The sequence below is a fragment of the Pan troglodytes genome, chromosome 13 (assembly GCF_028858775.2).
Source record: "Pan troglodytes isolate AG18354 chromosome 13, NHGRI_mPanTro3-v2.0_pri, whole genome shotgun sequence".
Classification (NCBI taxonomy): Eukaryota; Metazoa; Chordata; class Mammalia; order Primates; family Hominidae; genus Pan; species Pan troglodytes.
In genome coordinates, this window is record NC_072411.2 from 90,223,597 (window position 1) to 90,244,504 (window position 20,908).

Sequence of the window (20,908 nt, forward strand, 5' to 3'; positions counted from 1 at the left end):
CTCTTGTAAGATGGAAAAATTGAAAGTGCCGTTTCCTGGCTATTTGGAACAACTCTCGAGTTTGTATTGGGGTCAAGCGGCATTGCAGAAGAATATAAGGCATTTAGGTTTTAGGTCAGGTGTGAGCTGAAGAGGTTTTGGGTTTTTAAGAACACAGGCTAAGGGAGAAGAAGGGGGAATGGAGGGCGGAAGCTTGCCCACAGTGAAGGAGGCAAGCCCAGAGAAGAGAGAGAGCAGAGACACGGAGATAAGGGGTGGGGGCTTCTTGCCCCCCAGAAAAGCAGAGAAGGGGTAGAGACACGGAGAGAAGGGTTGGGGGGTTCATGCCCCCCAGAAAAGTGGTACTTGCCGCTAAGGGTGAAGGACCAAGGCAGGCGTCCCCACATGGTCAGACACCTCTGAAACGTGGGCGAATAATCAGGCAGGCGTCCCTGCGTGATTAAACACCAAGGGAAGACTGTCTTCCCAAGTCCGTGACCAGCGCCGGAGTTTTGGGTCCACAGATAAAACACGTCTCCTTCATCTCTACCAGAAAAGGAAAGGAACTGAAATTAAGAGAAGGGAGAGATTGAAGTGTGGTGCCAAAATTGAACGGAGAAAGAGGTTGAGGGATCGTGAGAGAGGTTGGCGAAGAGAGTAAAAAGAGGCCGCTTACTGGATTTAAAATTGGTGAGATATTCCTTGGGCTGGTTGGTCTGAGGACCAGAGATCGTAGGTGGATCTTTCTCACGGAACAAAGAGCAGGAGGACAGGGGATTGATCTCCCAAGGGAGGTCCCCCGATCCGAGTCATGGCACCAAATTTCACTCGTGTCCGTGTGAAGAGACCACCAAACAGGCTTTGTGTGAGCAACAAGGCTGTTTATTTCACCTGGGTGCAGGCAGGATGACTCCGAAAAGAGAATCAGCCAAGGGAGATCAGGGTAGGGCTGTTTTATAAAATTTGGGTAGATAAAGGAAAATTACAGTCAAAGGGGTGTTGTTCTCTGGTGGGCAGGAGTGGGGGTCACAAGGTGCTCAGTAGGGGAGCTTTTGAGCCAGGATGAGCCAGGAAAAGGAATTTCACAAGACAATGTCATCAGTTAAGGCAGGAACAGGCCATTTTCACTTCTTTTGTGGTGGAATGTCATCAGTTAAGGAAGGAACCGGCCATCTGGATGTGTATGTGCAGGTCACAGGTGATATGATGGCTTAGCTTGGGCTCAGAGGCCTGACACACTTTATTAGCAGAACCCAAATCATATTCAGGCCTTAGACCTTAGCTACAAGGGAGAGAGGGAGATGGAGTTAGACTTAGAGCCATAAGCTGTCACAGAAAATGAGAGGGATCACCTAGGTTCTGCACAGCACTTTAAGTGGTTCTAAAATAGCTGACCCTGAAGACCACACTTTGAAAAGATCTCAATGTTCACTCATTTAAAATAAAGCTAAACCAAAGTTTGAGTTTACTAGTAACAAATGTTTCTTTTTTATGTTAGAATTAATAAAGTAACATCTATGGCTGGGTGCAGTGGTTCACGCATATAATCCCAGCACTTTGGGAGGCTGACACAGGCGGATCACTTGAGGTCAGCAGTTCAAAACCAGCCTGGTCAGCATGGTGAAACCCTGTCTCTACTAAAAATACAAAAATTAGCCAGGCATGGTGGGGCGCACCTGTAATCCCAGCTACTTGGGAGGCTGAGGCAAGAGATTCGCTTGAACCTGTGAGGTGGAGGTTGCAGTGAGCCGATATAACACCAGTGCACTCCAGCCTGGGTGACAGAGTGAGACTCTGTCTCAAAAAAAAAAGAAAGTAACATTTAAGCTGAGTCTAAATTTCAAAAAATTTAAATGAAAAAAGAGACGTTGTAACCAGAAGCACTATCATGAATAAATAGTTTGGGCCCACTATAAGAATATATGCTATTGTTATTCAATAGAAGTAGTTCTAAATGATACTTGGTGCCCATATTGTAAAGAACTTTGCATTTCCAGGCTAAAGAATTTAAATTTCATACCTTTATCTATTGGGGTTGTGCTAGCTGGTAAAACAAATAGAATCGAAATATACAACAGCTTGAACAAAACAGAAGTTTATTTCTCATTCTCATAACCATCTAAGATGGAAGTTGCTGGTTGGCAGGCAGCTCTCCTCCACATAGTGGCTCAGAGACTGTCGCCTCTTATTTTGTAGTGCAATTGTCCTCTAGGGCCCCACCCTTATCCATATACTACCAACCGAGGGGAAAAACACTGCGGAGATTGCACCATTCTTAAAAATCATGGCTCAGAAATGGCACATGTAACTCCTTCACATTCTATTGGCTAGAACTCAGTCACATGACTTTATATAAATACAAGGGATGATGGGAAATATAGTTTAGCTGTGCACTCTGGAAAAAATATTGTCGTTAAAAATCTGTTACAATTCTGTAGGCATACATCCTCTCATGGGTTCTCCAAGAAACATTAGTATTACGAGTTACTCTACAATAATTAAAACAAAACAAAACAAAACAACAACCAGTACCCAGTGAATAAAAGGCTCTGAGAAGTTTTCTAGTAAAGAAACCTTGTAATTGTATTTATACAAAGGCTTTATTATACTTGTTTAACTACTGAAACCCATTTTGAAAGAATGCTTCAGAAAATAATATTGTAAGAGCAATTAGTGATAATTTCTGAATAGGAGAGTATTGCTGTATGATCAGAGCTATTCCTTTGAATTATTAAGCTGGATAGTATTTCTGGGGCACATAGAAGAGAATTAGTTTGAGGAAAGCATACCATGAGAGATGACATTTAATCATAAGTGATGACATAATAAAAGTAAAACATTTTATAGCCTGATTTAGGCCGATGACAGAATGGAAATGAGAGAATTTATAAAAAACATCGATACTGAAATAAACAGACCTGACAACTAATTAGATGTAAGGCTACAGAAAAGAGTCACATATGTGTCTACTTTAATGTGAACTAAGGATGAGGGAGAAATTATAGATGTCTCCAAGGTTTTATTTTCAAGGAACTAGAAACATGGTGATCAAAAAGAATTGTTGTGGCAATTATTAACAGAAATAAATCAGAGAAATATAGGTAAGAGTTGGTTTTGTTATGAGGCGTTAAAACCCCTTAAATTAGTGTAAATCTTGGAAATTTGAAGTTGCCAAAGATAAAGTATGCAACAAGAAATAAAGAGGGTTAAAGCCTAGTTATTGAGGGTTACTGCATTTAGATGGGAAGAAAAAAAAGACAAAAAAAAAAAATAAGGGAGATAATATCTAATACTATGTATCAAAACCAAGGGAGGAAGAATTTGCAACAAGTTAGTGGTCATCTACCACAAATAGCATAGAGGTAGCCAGTACTACTACATCATCAAGAGTGTGATACAAATAAGGTCACATTCCATTTAACACTCAGATTAAATGCTCCAGGCAAAATTAGCAGGACAAGCAATTTTCTTTAGAACTCTTTTTTCACTTCAAAGACTAAAAGAACCCTGGGTCAATACTCAAACAAAAATTACAGGCCAGCTTTTTAAAATACCAGGTGAAATGAAAATTAGAAATCTATCTCAGTACCCTGGGCACTCCAGTTTTAGGTAACCTTTCTTTTTTTGCTGAAATAGAATACTGCCACTGAAAACAAACTTTAACCAATATTGCAATGATCACTTTGCTGGTTCAGGTCTCCACGTAGGCCACGGTTTTTCTTTGAGCTAGAAAATGATTTCTTCACACTCTAATGCCAAATTATATTTTTGAAAATACATCGTAATATATCAGCTAAAATTCACACAGAAGCAGACTAAGGAAAAGACTAAGACCTCACACCCTAAAACATGAAAATTAGTAACTCAGAAAAGAAAGGGAAGAATCTGATATAATATTTCTGGGCTGTTAATGCTGAAACTATCATTTTGGAATTAGTGTTCAGACAAGGAGTTGATGTGATAAAATGCTAAGACTTCTCAATAACATCCTTAAATTGGAGAGTGGTGGACTGAAGAATGCATTAATAGTCCATAGCACATAAAGGAAAACAAAACAAAAACACTGAACTTTTGAATCTAAAAGTCCTACTTAGCCAGGACACGATCTCACCAGAAATAGGTCAATCAGGGATGGCTTGCTCTTTTCCAAGGTTTTATGTGATCTGACGGAATAGGCAAACTTAAGATTCCACATAATTGATTTGGCCTTGGTACAGGACTTTTAGTAGGATCTCAGAGCACAGAACAGCTCCTGGATTTTCCAGAAGAGACTCAGTGCTCTTAACTAGAAAAAGTATATAGACATTAACACCTAACCTACTATCTGTATCTCTGAAGGGAAGGTAAAATCCTAAATGAGGCAGATAAACATAAAACATAATTTAAGCAAGGGTATGGCCTTGAAAGTATCCAAACATGCTAAAGAAAAGGCAGAAAAATACCGCCTGAAGTATTGAGGTGTTGAAAGTGTAAAGGAGGAAATGTAATCAGCATGAAACTAGGTTATATGAAGATCCATATAAATGTATATTAATGTTAGTAATGTGGTTAGTAGATTTCTCAACTTTTAGAATTTACCTAAATGCAATTATTGAACAGTTCATTATCTTACAGAACACAGTATAGATGTTACCAATGTGGTATATTGCCCATATTAGCAAGAAGAAAAATGGGAAGAGATGTGGAGGAAGCAGAAGGTCTCTAAAACCTTAAAAACAAGAAATACAAAAACAAAACCAAGATGTAAAGTCAAAAGTTGATGGGAAAAGAAATAGAAGCATGAACATATTATTTAAATTTTCAAATGTAACAAATTGTTAAAAAACTGATATATCTATCAAATTTGAGAGGAAGGAGAGGAGGTAAAGATGTTGTAAGTGGATCAAACTTGACATACTTTAGTAGGGAATTACTGTATTGTATATTGTTAATAAATTATGGGAAAGAGGCATAAGAATTCTATTGAGAGCTCTAGCAGGAACTAGGAAAAGAACTGAAATAAAAATTGTTTTAAAGTGATGCCTCTGAAATACAGTGCTGATGTGGGGAAAAAATAAAATGCAAGCCAATTGATTTCTATTTTAACCATTTAATCAGATTTCATCATTTACACATTTTATCATGATAATTTTGAAAGCCAATATATCCACTTGTTGTCCTGGTATTAATTGTCTGCCAAGGAATTTAAGGCAGGCAAAAAATTTCAGCAAACTTTTCCGTGAGCAATAGGCACAGTAATAATGCTAATACTAATACTAATATTAAAACAGGAACTCCTTAAGTTCCTCTTTGAATAACAAACAATCTGATAAAAAGGGAGTTTCTGCTCCACTTTTATAGGAAGAGATCTAGGAAACTTGTATAGCTGGGGTTTTTTTTGTTGTTTGTTTTTGGGTTTTTTTGATTTTTTGTGTGTGTTTTTTTTCTTTTCTTTTTTTTTTTGAGACGGAGTCTCGCTCTATTGCCCAGGCTGGAGTACAATGGCGCTATCTTGGTTCACTGCCACCTCTGCCTGCCGGGTTCAAGCAATTCTTCTGTCTCGGCCTCCAGAGTAGCTGGGACTACAGGTGTGTACCACCATGCCTGGCTAATTTTTTGTATTTATAGTAGAGATGGGATTTCACCATGTTGGCCAGGCTGGTCTCAAACTCTGACCTCATAATCCGCCTGCCTCAGCCTCTCAAAGTGCTGGGGTTACAGTCGTTAGCCACCACGCCCAGCCAGCTGTTTCTTTTAATCAAGTTTTACACACCAGGCACTCTGCTACACAGATCACATTAAAGGAATAAGCATGGGAGAAAATACTAGTGAATTTCAGTATTTTGTGGGCACAGATAACTTTTGTGTTTAAGTAGAGTGTTGGTACTAGAAGGCAGACTGAAAGAATTTATGGAATAAGTGAAACATAAAAAATTGTTACAATATAGAGTTTGTTTACAAGAATAAGGAAGGAATAAATGTATAATGGAACATGCTTATTCAGCTACTCAGGCATGTCATTGTACCCTCAGTCCTACTCTGCTCTTTATTCCTCGAATCTTCCTTTCACACAACCCTTACTCCCAACTTCGTTTGCTTTCATTTACTCATCCTGCATGATTCATTTTAAATGTCACTTCCATTCAGTTTTCTTGAACTAATGAATATGATCGCATTGCATGTGCATATATGTACTATATGCTTCCTCTCTTAGAGGAATAATCAGACTTGAGATTATTTACTTAATTGTCCGTCTCCTCTAGTTTATTCAAAAATCTATTAAGGAAGAGCCCATGTCTCCTCTGCTCTCCACTGCATTTCCAGTGCACAGAGAATGCCTGACACAGTCAATACTTATTAGAGAATAATTTTTTAAATAAATAAATGAGTAAATGAATGTATGACTATATTATTGAGAACTGTGTTTGTTCATCATTGTTTGTTTATCTGTTTGAGGGGAGGGAAGGAAGGCATTGAGGATGGTATTTCAGGGTAATAATTTTTATTTATTATTTTTTAGTGAAACAGAGTCAGCCAAGGGAGAGAATAGAGATGCAACTAATAACTATTTAGTAGAGTAATGCCTTCAAGAAATGCTTCTCAAACCTTAAGTGCATACAAATGGCTTGAATAACCTGTTAAAAACACAGATCGGATTTGGGAGTTCTACATGGTGCATGCGACTCTACATTTTTTAAAAGCTCCCAAGTGATACTGATGCTATGAACCAAATTCTAGGTAACATTGTGTTTGAAACAGTAGGGAAAGGTGAGTCTAATTCCAAACAACAATAAGTGTGTTTGCTCTGGCAAGGAAGAGAATTCCAATTTCCATAGACGGGTATATAGACAGATGAAGACAGAGAAACCTAAAGGCAAAAAAGAAGACAAACAAAAGTACTCTCATTGAAAATCCTCTCTTCCCCCAGTAACTAGATGGCATATTACTTAAGTATTAAAAATTTGAGAGTGGGGCTGGGCGCGGTGGCTCACACCTGTAATCCCAGCACTTTGGGAGGCCAAGGCAAGTGGATCACTTGAGGTCAGGAGTTCGAGACTAGCTTGGCCAACATGGCGAAACCCCACCTCTACCAAAAGTACAAAACATTAGCCAGGTGTTGTGGGCGCCTGTAATCCCAGCTACTTGGGAGGCTGAGGCAGGAGAATCGCTTGAACCTGGGAGGCAGAGGTTGCAATGAGCCGAGATTGTGCCACTGCAGTCAGCGACAGAGAAAGACTTCGTTTCAAAAGAAAAAAAAAATGAAAGAGTGACCTGGGCTTGTACAAATAGGAAAATGTTTTCAATCAGATGATGTGGGAAAGGTCATAGGAGAGCAGTTCTTAACTTTTACCACTGAAATTACCAGGGGAGTTTTTAAAAGTTCAATGCTCAGACACACCAGGCCAATTAACCAGAATTCCTTCAGGTCTTTCAGCATCAATATATTTTAGAGCTTCTTAGGTGAATCCACTGGACATCCAAGGATGAGAACTGTACCCATATCAGTTTGACAGCAGCTAACAATTTGAAGCCAGTGGGAGCTGTAGTTCTCCTTTCCTAGAACCTCACTACTGGGAGGTATGCTACCATCACAGTAAGACTCAGGCTGAATTATTGCATGTTTAGAAGGTTCAAAAATAGTTAAAGTCATGTTAATGTAAACTAGATGAAGTCTTAGCTATTTAGCCTTTTAGGCAGTCCAACTGTTCTTGGTAGGCCAACTCAAGTTCTTGACTTCACCACACAGAAGAATTTGAGAGCAAGCCCAAAGTAAGAGTAGGCAAGGTTTATTGCAAAGTGAAAGTACACTCTGAGAGGCAGAGTGGGCTGCTCAGAGGGAGAGACAGCAGCTAGTTCCTTAAAAGGAATTCCTTTTATGGCCATTGTTTTATGGAAGTTGTTTATACATATTCATTCATAAAATACTAGTGAAGTCAAGTTATGCAAAGGTGGACCTGTGGTTGGTGGAGGGGCTTAGCATCTGCATATCCCAACACACATCTCGTGCATCATTAGCTTATAAAATCTCACCTAGGGGTGTGTTTTCTACTATCAAAATGAGGAAAAGTTCACTGTAAGCTAAACCTTGAGCCTAGCTGCACGTGTGGATAAAGTCCTAGCTTCAGGCAGGAACCTGTGGTTTCTTGGGCTTTGGGTGTTGATTGGCTGGAGAATGGGGAAGCTACATCAGGAATAAGAGGCTTTTGTTCTCTTTCCGTGGCTGTACTAGGTATCAGGAACTTGTAACCATCTGGCGGTCCCGTAGGATGGCTTATCTTGCAGAAAAGTTGCTGAAGCAGGTGGATACAAGAGAAAGGAGCCTGCTGTGAAAGGGGCTTCACAAGGGGACAAGTTAGGATGACCTAACTTTATAGTTGGATCAAGAGACAAAATCTTCTAGCAAGTGAGAGGGACAAGTCTTAATGGGTCACTGGAACTAGTGTGCTTGCTGAGCTGCTCAGATTTTTAGATCTCATTAATGATAACTGTACTTTTTGTTTTTAACCAATCATGTATCTTGTACAACTCTCATTTAGATAATGAAAATTTATTTTTACCATTCCTTACGTTAATTAACAAATTCTCTTGTGTAGATTAAGATAACACTAATTGAATGGCTTGCTATACTTGTGGCTGAAGTGTGGGCCTTTGATTAAAGTCTTTCAAATGCTAATTAAACACCCTTGAATTGTAAACAACTCATTCTGTTACTTAAAATTTAAACACTTCCTAAAGTGTTGATTGAAGTCAATCGCAGCAAATATCATTGTTGAGTGCTCAATGATTGAGGGCCAGAGTTGCATGACTTAGGACAGTATCTTACAAAGCAGAATCAGATTGAATCCCACACAATTCCAAATGATCTACCTGATAGACAATTCTAGTAAGCGATTATCTTATTTATACATATCTGAACCCAGGCTTCATCCCTGCCTTATATAAAAATATAAAGTGTTTCTGCATTGTGTTTGGGAACTGTTAATTTTTCAATATTGCAAGTGACATGTGAGTCAAGGGACAATACTTTGTATTGTTCAAGTATTTATCAAGAATTGCGTGTAATTTCAGAAAACAATGTCACCAATAGCAATGTTATTTGTACTAATTGAATCATTAATACTGCATCCCTATATCAGTCTGCATTTGAGACTGTTGCCATCATGGTAATATTAAACATCGGTGAAACATTTAGCTATTTCATTATGCTTCCTAGCACAAGTGGTACATGACCTTTTTTCAAAAACAATGCAATTAGCTGTATTATAACTTTTCTTTTATCTCTTTTTTATGTCACAGCTATGTTTCATGCTATGTTGCAGTAATTCAATTTAAAAAAATTATTTGTATAAGTAGGTCATACATTTATGAATTCTATTTCATAATAGTAAAGGGAGAGTTAAAAATATTGTGCTGTTGGTCCATACTGAGCTATTTTAAGGTAAATATAGATAATATAAAAGTTTTAAACAAAGCCACTGAATAGAGGTGTGCACACTGTGAAAACTCAATAAAAAAAAATAGCATCCTTTCAAAGTGGAACTAATTACATTGTTTTGTGATGTTTTTCATCAATGCTCATTACTTGCTCCGTAAGCATATGACAGAAAAATAAAAGATGAGAATCATTTTGAATAAGTTCCCAAATTCATCTAACTAAAGTTTAAGAAGTATGTTAGGAATAATAGATGTGTAGGTAAGTATGGAGAGAATGAATTTAAAAATTTGTCCTCTGAGAAAGCAACACCAAAGTTAAACAGGCAAGAAAGATTTCATTGAATGCTATTGCAATAAAATAGACAGAGACCAGAATACAGTACAGAAGACTTCTCCCCCCTTATCCACAGAGGATAGGTTCCAAGACCCACAGTGGATGCTGAAACCTCAGACAGGATCAAGCCCTTTAGGTAAATACAGTCATGTATTGCTTAATGAGGAGGATATACTCTGAGAAATGTGTCAATAGGCAATTTTGTTGTAGGAACATCATAGAGAGTACTTACACAAACCTAGATGGATTGGCCAACTACCATTCAGGCTATATGGTATAGTCTATTGCTTCTAGGCTACAAATCTATATAATGTGTTAATACTGTAGGCAACTGTAACACAATGGTATCTGTGTACCTAAACATAGTAAAGGTAATGTGTTGCGCTACAACATTAGGCAATAGAAATTTTTCAGCTCCATAATAATTTTTTTTTTAAGAGACAGGTCTTACTCTGTCACTCAGGCTAAAGTGCAGTGGGGTGATCATAGTTCACTGTGACCTGGAACTCCTAGGCTCAAACTATCCTCCCACCTTACCATCCCAAATAGCTGGGGCCACAGGCATGCGCTACCATGCCCAGCTAATTTTTAATTTTTTTTTTTTTTTTGGTAGAAACAGGGTCTCACTATGTTTCCCAGGCTGGTCTCAAACTGCTGGCCTCAAGCGACCTTCCCACCTTGGTCTCCAAAATGTTGGGATTACAGGTGTGAGCTACCTCACCAGGCCTCCATTATAATCTTATGGGACCACCATTGTGCATGTGCATTGTGCATTTTCATTAACTAAAACTTCATTATGTGGTACATGACTACTGTTTTCCCCTATACATACATACCAATGATAAAGTTTAATTTATAAATTGGGCACTATAAGAGATCAACATCAATAACTAATAATTATACAACAATTATAACAATATGCCAGCATCACTACTCTTGTGCTTTGGGGCCATTATTAAGTAAAATAGGGTTATTTCAACACAAGCACTGGGGTACCTTGACAGTTGATCAGATAACTGAGATGGTTTCTAGGGGACTAATGGGTGAGTAGCACATACAAGGTGCATATACTGGACAAAGGAGTGATTCACATGGTGGGTGGGATGAAGCTGGGTGACACTGTTACAGGTGGGTCTTTGTTCTTAGAGCTCCCAAGATGGTGGTGGGCTGCTCCCAAGATGGCCGTGGCTGCTCCCAAGATGGCAGCAAGCCTTTTCTTCTCTAACCTTGGGTTCTTGGCCTCATAGATTCCAAGGAATGGAACCTTGGGCCATGTGGTGGGTGTTATAGTTCTGTTAGAAGCTGTGGGTCAGGGAAGAGAACCCAGGAACCCAGCGACTAGTGTTCAGCTTGATTAGGATGAACTCAGGCACTTAGCCACGCAGGAACAATGGCGAGCCTCTAGCCCAAACCGGAGTGGCAATGGGCACCTCGCTGCATCAGAAATGCAGCGGACCCCCTGCCAGATCCGGAGGCATGGAAGTTAATGGTGGTCTGGGACGACGGCAATCAGCAGTGGTGGACAGCAAGCGAAAGCTCAGCTTGAGCCGGAACAAACGCGGACCAGAAGAGTGTGCAGTTGCAAGATTTAATAGAGTGAAAACAGAGCTCCCATACAATGGGAGGGGACCCAAAGGGGGTTGCCCCCTCTGGGCTGGAATGCCTGGGGTTTATATCCCAATCATGGTTCCTCCCCCTGTGCTCTCAGATGATAGATGATTTGACTATTTCTTTTCCTGTTTTTAACTTAATTGGTGTTTTAGTGAGCCCTCTTTATTACCTGCCACAAGCCCTGTGTTGTGTTTAAAGGTGGGTGTGGTCACCTTCCCCAGCTAGGCTTAGGAATTCTTAGTCGGCCTGGGAAACCCAGCTAGTCTTGTCTCTCAACACAAGTTTTATCATACTACCCAGAACACTATGTAATTTAAAACTTACAAATTCTTTATTTCTGGAATTTTCATTTAATATTTTGAACTGCAGTTGACTGTGCGTGGGTAACTGAAACTACGGAAAGTCAAACTAGGGATAAAGGGTACCTATCGTATGAACTCAACTGCATTGAAACAGAGGGCAGGAGAGTTTTTGAAAAGCCAGGGATGAAGATCATAGGCAATTTGTGTTGCCAACTGATCTTACCCAAAAGAAAAGTAAACTTTCTCATATTTTCATAAAAAGAAGTAATTTTATAACTTTGAGCAAGGCAGTCACCCACCCAAGTTGGGCCACTAACCTCCCATAGAAAGTAGGAGATGGGGTGCTATCTCTCTTAATGTTTATATTTTAAAGACATGGCAAACAGATCCTTCAGAAATTCGTGAGTTGTAAAACTGACGAGAGGCTTTTAAAAGGATTTACTTCTCAAAAGGGCAGAGAAATAATTTACAATTACAGATTTTCTAAATAAAATGCTCTAAGGAAAGGGAGGTAGGACCTAGAGTCAGAAGGAAGGCTGCCTAAAGTTTAGTCAGGCAGAGGGAAACTACAAGGTTACCTGTAAATTAACCACCCTGGAAACCATAAACTTATTCCAATCATCTGCAATATCTTATTCTCAGCCCAAAGGTATTGAGAATTCTTTTTTGGATGAGGACAAAACTGTGTTTTGAATCATTGATCCATTTTTTGTTCTTAATCTTGTATTTATTAAAATTTAGAAAAAATAAAATAAAATAAAACTTAGAAGGTAAGACAAAGAGTTTCCCATATAAGTTTTGTCGACTGTGAAGAAAATACAATGACTAATGAAAATGCACGCATGGATAAGTTTGGATATGTCTGTTAAAAATTGTTATTGTACTATATGTATATGTTAACATACAAGATAAATGTCACATTTTATTGATATGTAAGTATTGTCCTAAATGCTACAATTTTATAATAATTTGCCATTATCATAAACAATATAAATAATCATTTAAATGACTGAGCAATAAAATTAATTTTCCATTATAAAATTTATATTCAACAGGCAGCATGAACATTTTATATACTCCCTTGAGCTAATATATTTCTGCTAGGCTTTCATTTAAAGTAGATTTTCATTTATACAATACTCTATTGCTAAAGCACTGAGGGCTTACTTCAGAAATATGCATTTCGTTTCTTAAGTACATAAAAGTATATTAAAAAGCTCCCATTATTATCTCTACTTGAGAATATCTGTTTATACAAGACTTGAAGTTGAACAAAATGATTTTTTATGAAACCATTAAGCAAAGATTCATTTATCCCTAAGGATAGAAATAATTGTATCTGTGTAGATCTGGCTTTATAATAGATTTAATATTTCTAAATTTGCAAATAAGTTCTATTAGAGTTTTCCCCAAGCATGTCGCCAGACACTAATAATAAATATTTGAAAAAGATACTGCTATTTTTTTCTCTGTGTCTTTCTTATTACTTATGTGCATCATCTACCCTTCATATTTTCCCATAAGTGATTGGTTTAAACACCATTCTTATACTATAGCATTTGTGACACAGAGTGCATTTTATGAATAAAGGAACAAAAATGTGTGTTTTCCCTTTCAAATTTTTTTGCTAATCTTTCTTATTTAGTCTTTTGAGTCAACATCATTCTATAGGTTGCAATAATCTTTAACGAATCACAATGTATAAATTTAAAAATTGTAATGCATATAAATAAGTTGATATTATTTATGTCATATAAGAATCTGTTAAGTTATGAAAAGCAAGATCACCTTGTGCATTTGATCATTCTTAAAAATTCAATTTATTCATTCTGAAACTTTCAGAAATAATAAAACAAAAAAAATTGTTTGAAGTGAAGCAAATCACCTGTTCTTGAAGTGGAGGTCTGAGCAAACATTAGAGAATAAGAGTGACCTCAGCAACTCTGAGGCAACCTGTGGAGTGGCAAAAGCAATAGATTTAGAGGCAGGAAGACATGGATAGAAATTTCAGCTATATCATTTGTTGGCACATATTGGAAACAAAGAATAACCTATTCTCTTTCTTGCCTATATTAAAATATCTAAATATGATTATTAAATTGCTCTTTGTATTTCTCTTAGTATTAATTATATCAGAAATTTTCATTGTGTAACCTTATTTATTCTTTTGCAGTCATTTTATTATGTACATCTGTCAAATTTTCATTTCTTAATGTTCCCTTTCAACTTTGTAGTTCACATCAGAAAGAGAGCAATGTGCAAAAAACTTTTAAATCAGAAATGAATGATCTCACAGATCACCTTTAAAAATATGGTATAGTAGCAACTACATGGTTCTGATGTTTCCCTTGATCCAAATCTATTTTCTCCATTAAATGTCCAAAGATTCTAACTATGTAATAGCAGACAGCTTTTTGTGGCTTTACTTCTATTTCTTTTTATTTTCCAAATTTTCTATATGTAATTATATCAAGTCAGTAGCTTCACTGTGTTTAATCAGACGACACCAACCTGGGCATAATAATAGAATCATGATAACATTTTTAAACAAACAGAGATGATTTCTCTTGCTTTGATTCTCTCATTTCTGCAGGAATGCCAGCTACCCCCAAATTCCACCCTCATAGTATTTTTTTTTTTTAATCTTTAGGACAGTGTCTCCTACCTACTCACCAAGTATTTATCAGAGTTATCACCTTCTGTGTCTGTGGTTTTTCACATTCCTGCTCTATTTCTATGTGGTACCTACTGCCAAATCATCAAGACCTGCACCAAAGGCAGCACCACTCATGCTAAAAGTGCCAAGATCCAGTGCCTGTTTTCTATTCTAAAAGTAAACTGGTCTGAATAGACACTATGTGCTGCACCTGTACTACAAAAATTGCTCTCATTTATAAAAGCCACAAGTAGTGCTTTCATTGTCTCATGTAAAATTTAAAGTAACTGCCACTGAAGCTTTTCTTTTGCTTTCATTGCAGCTTTCTCTTTCTGGAGTTTAAACATAAGTTCAGAGATGTGGGGCACAGGATAATCTAATGAGAGCCAACAGCTTTACAGAAGAAGCAATATGTCTTTTTCCAATACAGATGCCGTGTTTTTAAATCAATTGTACTTCTTTACTCTTTTATTTTAGGTTACTTTTCCCCCAAGGAATGTATTTATCCTTGAGTATACAGATATCCAAGGAGATTAATTTTTCCTATGTGACTTCGCCTCTCACAGCCCCTTCCATAAGAGGTTAGACAAAGAGACAGGTCCAAGTTCTATTCTGAGCTGCTTTAGGACACGTAAAGCACCCTTCAATAAAAGGACAAAGTAAACCCCATATAGCAGTTTATTGTCGGTTGGTTGGTTTTGTTTTTCCCCCAGGTAGATATAGCAGCAGTCAGCAGGGAAAGAAAATTATATCTACTTTTTGATTCCTGGGGATTCTCCATCTGTGATGGACTAGAGGCAAGATCAGATCACCTCTGGTGCACTACAAATAAAAAGGATTAAAGAGCTCCACTCTCAAGGAAGTAAGGGACATCTCTCCTGAGGTGATAGTAAATTAAACCTAGTAAATTAAACAAATTAACATCAAAATTGCAAAGACAAACTGAGTTTATACCGGTGTATTTTATTTCATATTCTAATTATTACTGTAGCTACGATAAATTCTATACTTATGTAATTACCATTTTCATGATTTTCATATTTAAAGATACGAACATGAAGTCTAAAATTACCCCAAAATAATGAAAAATCAATTGGATTAGTGGGTTACTAAAGTTATTTTAATTTAATAATATGCAAAAACCTTTGCTTCATGGGTAAAGACACCGTGGATCCAATCAAACTACTTATCTAGAATTAATATGTAACTTTATTGTCTAGTAGATGAGGGCTATAATGTGGCCATACATTATCAAAACTACCCTACCAATGCTAAAGGAATAAATTAACCTAATGGATGATTTTGTGGAAGGATGACTTACTTTGGGGTGAGTATATTCTACTTTCGCTCTCTCATTTCACCTTTTTAAAGCAATTATTCCTGAAAGGAAATAAAATATAACTTTTAATTTGTATACATACTTACATATACCTAAAATATCCCACTAGAAACCATCTCTGATGGTTTTACCTTTCCTGTCTTTGATCAATATCCTGGAGAGAACCTACAGCAGCTATCTAGTCACCTGTGGGTATTGCAACTGTACTTTGTCAGGTATTAAAAACTCTAGTCTAGTTTACTATTAGTTAACATCATATCTGGCTTTTTCTCTTGCAGTACACTTTCTTAGGATCTTTGAAGCATCTCCTTGTGTCAATTAGTTATTGTTGTATTATAGGACAGCCTAAAACTCGATGGTTTAAAACAACAACCAATTATGATCTCTTAGAAGTCTGTGGTTTGACTGGTATAGTTGACTAATCTAGATTGGTTTACCTAGGAGTGGTTCAGCTCCACCTCTCTTTCATCCTCATCCTGTCTCTGGGATGAGTGGGCTTTCTGAGTCACATTCTTCTCTTGATAACGGCAAAGGCATAAGGGAGGACGGGTTAAAGTGAGTGTACAAGCATATTTAAAATCTATGTTGTAGCACATCTACTGTCATTTCAAAGGTCAAAGCAAATCACAAGGGTAAGCTCAACATCAATGGAGAACATATGCCTTCCTTGAACGTGAGGACAAGAGAGAGTGAATATTTCTGGATAATAATTTAATCTACCACACTCTCTTTAATTCCTATATCCTGTCCTAACACCCCCAACCACCACCCCTCCATAACACTATTCCCTGAATTAGTGATGAAAACTCTGGATCGTACTACTTTTTCCTCCGTCTTTTTGTGAAGAAGTGTCATGCTCTCAAGGCAGTCCTTTCAGAATGATTCAAACCTGTTACCTTCTATAGGGTCCTCATGACCCACAGGGAAACTCAGCATCTTTGGGCCACCAAATTTTAAGGGTCGTGGTCATTTCTACAATAACCCTGTTTCTTTGCCTCACGCTAAAAGGCACTTCTAGGGAGTATTGTGTCATTAGGATTTCCAGGTAACATGTGGTCATCAATTTCTGTATCTTTTCCAAACCCCAGGGCACATGGATCAAGATTCATTAACATAGTCTCACCATGTTGGCACCAGGGAACCCCGGGCTCTTTTATGTAGCTTGATCACTGAGGTAGAGAAGAAAAAGCCCAAGTATCACAACTTATCCTAAAGGTTTAAATATCCTTAGTTTCTACTGTCCCGATGGTCACCAAGCAGCAACGTACCATCTTCAGAGCTCCATTGCCCTTATGTGCTGTATTGTGAGTTTTCAATTTAGGGTCTCGAGCTGTGGTTGAATAAATAAAAATGGGAAAGTTTCCATGTTCATGATTATGCTAGTATTTTCTCCTTTGACCCATCATCCAGTACTGGTTATATAGGTAGAAGCCTACTTGTTATAACTTAAACAGTTCATAGAATACCTCAGTGCCTAAGCATATTTTTTCCTATCTGGATGCCATAATAAATAAAACTACACTATTAAACAGGATTTCTTCAGGTCAGCATCTCATCTGTAGGAAGCCCACACTTTGGACTTTCATACTTTTGGAAGACTACTGGACATTGGTTAGGAGTATAGATAAAGTAGGAGTAGATATGTTGTGAAAGGAAATCAGGGATCAGAAAAAGACTTCCCTTTTTTATTTAAAGCTACTCCCAATTAATAGAATTGTTCATATTGTCAGTACTGCTATATTGGTGCATAGAGATTCTTAAAATTAGACACTTTTAAACATGAACATATTTGCAAAAAACGAGATGAAAATCCTTTGTGTTTAGCCTTTCCCCTAAGAAACTATGATACTCGGAGCAAAGTTTAGTACCCTCATTGTTTTATTTATGCTTGTTTTACATCTATAGGGTATTATAAGCCAGAAATTACAGAGGGCATGCAAAATCACTTTTAAACTACAAAGTACTATGTGATGAATTGATTATATCACTGTAATTATTTCTGATGTATATATTTAATCAAAATGTATATTTCTAACTTCAAAGGTTAAAGAATTATAAGGCATTTTGGAATGTAGTATTTTGAACTTATTACTAATGAAGTACTATTAAATGGATAATATATTGTAACTTCCATTATTTTATACCTATTTTGAACATTAATTTCATATAAGGAAACTTTTAGTACATGCTTTAGGTGTTATGAGAATAATGTAATAATTTCCAAATCACTCTGAGAATCTTGGAAACATGATGACAAAATTATTCTATTTTTTATTGAAAAATATTATACTTGGAGGTTTTGGGGGTATAATTCCTTGTTAAAGATCCCCAAACATTACATATAAAATCTCCAAACATTACATATTTATAATATCCAAAGTATTATTACATATATTTTAGTCAATATATTTACAGTTAACCCTTTTATGAGGATCACATGTTAAAAGAATAATTATAATGCTGAGTTTGACAAGAAGAGTAAGTTTCTTTTTACTTCCTTCAGTAACAGCTCAGAGAATATCAGAACAAAACTGTTGGCCTTTACGTTTATTTCAAATTATTCTGATATCATTTAAAAAATAATATTAATATGTACATGTATTGAAGACCTAAATATAGTATATTTATAAATTTGTAGTATATGCATTAATATAATAAATTTTATAATGTACTATTTTAGTTTCATAGGGCTGACAAAGTCTCATACATTGGGTGGTTTAAAACAATAGAACTTCATTATCTCACAGTCCTGGCGACTAAAAGTCAAAAATCAAGGGGTAGACAAAGCCATTCCCACTCTGAAACCTGTAGAGAATCTTTCCTTGCCTCCTTGTGGCTGCTGGGGGTTTGCTGGTAATTTTTTGTGCTTCTTGGCTTGTAGATGCATTCCCTCAATCTTATCGTCACATCATGTTCTTCCTGCCTTCAAAGAGTCTTCCCTGTGTGTATCTGTCTCTGTATCCAGATTTCTCCTTTCTATAAAGACATTAGTCATATTGAATTAGGGCTTATTCTAATGACTTCATTTTAACTTGATTAGCTCTGCAGAGTCTTTGTAAAGACTCTGCTTCCAAATATTATGAACTACTTGGGATAGGACTTCATTATATATATATTTTTTTTTGCAGGGAGAGCATAATTCAACGAATAACATGCACATTAGTCTTCTTAAAATTATACATGACAAAAAATGGTAACAAAGGGGTAAATCTGTCTCTAGATTTGCAATACAAAATTAAATGCTAATTGATATGATTTGGCTGGGTCCCCACCCAAATCTCATCTTAAATTGTAGCTCCCATAATTCCCATGTGTCATGGAATGGACCCGGTAGTAGATAATTGAATCACAGGAGTGGGTCTTTCTTGTGCTGTTCTAATGATAGTGAATAAGTCTCATGAGATCTGATGATTTTATAAAGGGGAGTTCCCCTGCACAAGCTCTCTCTTACCTGCCATGATGTAAGACATGGCTTTGCTCCTTCTTTGCCTTCTGCCATGATTGTGAGGCCTCCCCAGCCACGTGAAACTGTGAGTCCATTAAACCTCCTTTTCTTTATAAATTACCCAGTCTCTGGTATGTCTTTTTCGCAGAGTGAGAACAGACTAATACGCTAATGATAATTCATGATTTCTCATAAGGAATTTGTTATATTAACACAGTCATGATTTATTTGAAAACTATGACTCGTCTTGAAGAAAATAACCACAGATGTACAAGACAATTCATACAATGAGTAAATTTGAATTGGTAGATAATATACAAAGCTTACACACCAAAGTAAAAATGATAGTCTTGCACATTTACCTTTCATATATAGTTATTCATTTGGAATTTTCTAGGACTTAGTTTCAATTTCTCATTTCTTTATATACCAAAGTGGTTTCCCCAACACCATCTATAAATAATCCATCTTTCTACTGCTTGTTTGTGATGTCATGTATATCATACACCAAGTTCCTAAATATGCATGCTTCTGTTCTGAGTTCTTTATTATATTCCATCATGATATATTGTTATATTATAGTCTCAGGACTATTGTTAATGTTACATGACTTTTATTGGTGGTATTATTATTATGGTTTGGTAGACTGTTTTAACATCTTCCCACTCTATTCCCCTTTCTCTTATTTTTAAAAGGTGTCTTTGGTGGTTATATCATGTTTCAACTTGGTTAGGCTGAACTGTTTCCCAAAATTTGCTTCCCTGTATTTTTCCACTAAGGTTGGGCCACAAGAGAAATTCTTGTTTAAGATTTGGTGGGTGGAACTGAAAGGGCTTCCACTGTACAGTTTATGCTTAATATAGCTTACCTGCTGACTCACCTCATTGTTGTGGGGCAGCCGTGCAACTGATTCACCTTCCCCTCTATCCTCCTGCTTCTGCATGTATTAGGAATGATGTGTGTTTTTAGCTCCATGACAAAAGGCATGAGCTTCCCCTGCAGATTATCCATACAACCCAAGTCAAGGGCAAGAAGAGCTGACACAGGCTTCAGACCATCTTCATGGATCCAGCTTATGTTGTGGGTTGCAGTTTATCCTTGCTCTCCCTTACTTTATTCATCGTCCCATCCTGACAGCATATCTTGTGGAATTCAAGACCTACCACTTAGAAAAACTACCTAAATAGGGCCTACAGTTGCTTAAGGTCAGCTCACTCTAACAAATATATTCACCCTAGGCCCTGGCAGCAATCTAAGTCCTGTCTCTATGAATTTGCCTATTCTATATATTTCATGTAGATGGAGTCATATAATATGTGGCATTTTGTTATTGATTCTTTGACTCTATATTTTGTTTTCAAGGTTCATTCATGCTATATATTGGTACTTCATTCTTTTTTATTGCTGAATAGCATTCCATTGTATGGCTATGATACATATTGTTCAGCCATCCATTCATCAATTTATTGATTTCCAACACCATTTACTGAAAAGGCTATTTTCTCTCGTTGAATGAAAATGAAATAATCACAAATGTGAGGGTTGCTTTCTTGATTTAAAATTTTATTGCACTGATCTATATGCTTATTTTTATGCCATTACTACATTGTCTTAATTACTGTCACTTTGTAGGAAGATTTGAAATTAGGTGTGGGAATCCTCTAATTTTGTTCTCCTTTCTCAAAGTTGCTTTGTCTATTAAGAGTTTCTTGCAGCCGGATACTGTGGGTCACTCCTGAAATCCCAGCACTTTAGGAGGCCGAGGCAAGCAGATCACCCGAGGTCAGGAGTTCAAGTCCAGCCTGGCCAACATGGTGATACCCTGTCT

General features: G+C 37.0%; 1 pseudogene; it reads left to right on the forward strand.

Moving 5' to 3' along the window:
- The first annotated feature begins 11,149 nt into the window (after positions 1-11,149).
- Positions 11,150-20,908, forward strand: part of LOC745039 (protein ARK2N-like) — a 43,884-nt pseudogene continuing 34,125 nt past the window's right edge.